At 36.8% G+C, this 3,359-nt stretch overlaps 1 long non-coding RNA gene across 2 annotated transcripts; it reads right to left on the reverse strand.

Annotated features, from left to right (window-relative positions):
- Positions 1–2,362: 2,362 nt before the first annotated feature.
- LOC121429237 lies at positions 2,363–3,111 on the reverse strand. 2 transcript variants are annotated; one of them, XR_005971882.1, is made up of 2 exons: positions 2,710–3,111; positions 2,363–2,458 (listed from the first exon to the last, which is right to left on the reverse strand). It is a non-coding gene; the product is annotated as an uncharacterized LOC121429237 (long non-coding RNA). The 2 variants fall into 2 exon arrangements; XR_005971881.1 differs by having other exon boundaries at positions 2,644–2,712.
- Positions 3,112–3,359: the final 248 nt, after the last annotated feature.

Here is a 3,359-nt window from a genome sequence, read left to right on the forward strand (position 1 = left end):
TAAACTATATACTTTCAGAGTTATGACATTTAAAAAACTTGACCTTGGTTAAGATTTCGTTTTGATTCCCCAACATAATCTAAGTTCATTGACCCTAAATGACCTTTGACCATGGTCATGTGACCTGAAACTCAATCATAAAGGATATTCAAGGATACGTGATTATTCTTATGTCCAAGTTTCATGAACCAGATCCATAAACTTTCAGTTATGATGGAAATCAACAAATACCCCCAACATGGCCAAAGTTCATGAACTCTAAATGACCTTTGACCTCGGTCATATGATCTGAAACTCAAACAGGATGTTCAGTTATACTTGATTACACAATTATGTCCAAGTTTTATGAACTAGGTCCATATACTTTCTAAGTTATGATGACATTTCAAAAATTTAACCCAATGGTTAAGATTTGACGTTGACGCCGCTGCCGCCGGAGCAGCACTAAGTCTCGGTCTGCTATGCAGGTGAGAAAAAATGCAGGGAAATACATATAAATTAGTATTTTCAAAGACAGAAAAAATATAAAAGTTATCAAATCCACTTGTCTACTACTATTACGTGTCATGTACTTGTGTATTTTTTTTTCAGCGGGGGGGGGGGGGGGGGGTGTCACAAGTTGCTCCACCTGAATTGGAAACCACAATTTAAATGAATATGATATAATAATGAGGAATGAATATAGTAGGATTCCATTAAACAATTAAAGCTGAGTATAGAATTCTTTCAATCACATTGGAAAAATCTTATTCTTGCCAGGGTGTGGCTATACTTCCAAGCGTGAAGGCCATTTAATATTTCCTATCTTTTACCACAATGTTTCTTGGCTCCTCTCCAGAACTGTCTGCTATCTGGTAAAAGCAATCAATTGTAGTGGCACAAACACAGGTTGGACAATTAATCATGCATGAACACACAAGTTCTGAGATTCTGCTTGAGTAGACTACATTTTACCATGGACCTACCACTTTTACAAAGACCTTCACTGAAAGTAAACATAGGAAATAGTTGACAGGTGCAAACACACTAGTTTGTGGAGAGTGGTCTGAATTTTCAGCCTACACGCGCTGAATCAAACCATGCTCAACCCAAATGAGCAATATTTGCTGTTTTAGTTTATATGGCGTGTTTCATTCTGTTATGAATATTTGGGCAAGTTAGAAGTGGAAATTATGTTAGACTTGCCTCAAGACTTGCTTATTAAAGTGTCAATAAATGTCTGCCCGCAGACTACATAAAACATCTTAAATTTGTCATTGCCAGGAGACTAATACCCTTTTCATAAACCAATCCTCCAATCAGCCGTCTAAGAGTAATGCGGATAATTCAATAAAAATTGCGTTCACAAACTCCGAAAATAATCCGCACTATTTTTACGAGCGCCCGTCCTGAAAAAGGCAGACAATCGTCATGACAATTGGACACGCCCCCTCCGATGCGGTGGTGTTGGAAAAGGGTGACCTTGTGACCGCACCATGGCAATTATCCGCATTATTTGGAAATGCGTTCATAAAGTCAAAATCTGGTCAAAATGCTGCTATTAGGCCTATGCGGATAATAGCAGCATTAAAATAATGCGGATAACTCTGGTCCTCCTCCGATTTTACGACCAAATTATGCTGCTATTAGCCGCATAATTGGGTTTATGAAAGGGGTATTAGTCTTAGCTTGTCTCATATGTTGCTTGACATGCTGCCGCTGAAAACATAAAATTATATAGACTGGGTCTGTATCTGGAGACTACATACATAGATTCAGTGGCCTGTATTCTGAAGCCAGGTTTTAACTAAGACCACAATCTGTGCTAAAACTTATGGGGAGCCAAAATTAAAAACGTTCTGTTTATATTGTATATTTCTTATGTTTACCATTTTATTGTGGTACAATATAACATCTAGATTTCATTTTGACATCTGGGTCCTTTTCAACAAAGCATTGCAATTAATCACATTGCGGATCTCAAGTGATAATATAAAAATAATCAATTGTAAATATACATCACATGATCAATCACTATGCTATAACATTTTGCTTGCTATATTCCTACTGCTTGTAAAGGTGTGCATAACTTTGTAAATAACTTTATGCAGGGGTGGGTACAAAAATTGACAAGCCCCCCCCCCAAAAAAAAGGTCTTCACTCTCGAATGATAGTTATTTATTCCAAGATTAATTTGACAAGCAAAGAAAAAAGTCTACACATGTGCATGACAGACACTTTCCACTAAAAAATCTTTCTTCATGCTCTCAGGGTGGGGGGGGGGGGACAAAAGGGCCCCCACCCGAATCCTCCACTGGCTTTATGAAATAGTCCCCTTGTAGAGATAAGGTTATATTATGGGCCATAGGATCTGAAAGGGTGGTATTTGAAAGATGGAATACTGCTGGTCCAAGTCTCGGAAGAGGAGGGCACTTTTGTTCCTTTCAGCCGTGTAGCCCAGTTCATTGAAGATGTGAGCCTGCAAATGGAAAAAGAAAAAAAAATAAGAAAGGGATGAAATACAATTATGTATGTGTTCTTATTGTTTGTAACAAGTTTCAGAGTTCATAAAAGGTGAACTTCTAAGCCTATATGGCCAATTATATATCAATTTCAAGAAGAAATCATCCAGGACATCTCTACACATCTGAAGACTTCTTATACCTTGAAAAGTTCAAGTCCTTTCATGTAAATTGAATAGAGCGATCTAATCTATATATAGCTACCAACCAGTCCATGAACAAAAACCAACCAGTTTGTAAACTGGTCTTGAACGGATTAAATTTCCTCCAATAAGCAACACAATGCAATCTCATTTCACGCCCCTTCCACAAGGGAATTCAAAATTGCTAACACATAAAAGAAAACCCAACTACATGGTCTTTGGATGATTTCTTTCTTTTAAACAGCTCTACTACACATGACTGATTTTATCAAGAGGATACATTGATCTTGTATCCTGCTTTATAAAGTAATTCGTTATTGAATTGAATACCAACTCAAGCATCTTTGACAACCATAATGGACATGCCACACTCATGGAACTAAGGCTTTATAAAGAGATTAATACAATTTGATGCAAAGAGTAAAGTCGAGAAACATCAAGTGAATGGGTAAATGGTTTAATTAGGTAGCTTATTGTTGATTCTGATGTGAAGGAATTTGGTCCATGGCCCATATTAAATGCATTTAAGTACATGTACATAAAGCAACACCCCTTTTCTTCAAAAATGGGTAACTTAGAAATGCTGAACCATTCTAAAAGAATACAAACAAAACTTAAAACCATACATTTCTTCATTTTCTTGTTATACAACCATTTCTGTAATGCAGTACTGTACTTGTCTGGTTTCTCTCTTAGTTGCTCAAGTAAATTTGTC

This window comes from Lytechinus variegatus, chromosome 15, assembly GCF_018143015.1.
Source record: "Lytechinus variegatus isolate NC3 chromosome 15, Lvar_3.0, whole genome shotgun sequence".
NCBI classification, from domain to species: domain Eukaryota; kingdom Metazoa; phylum Echinodermata; class Echinoidea; order Temnopleuroida; family Toxopneustidae; genus Lytechinus; species Lytechinus variegatus.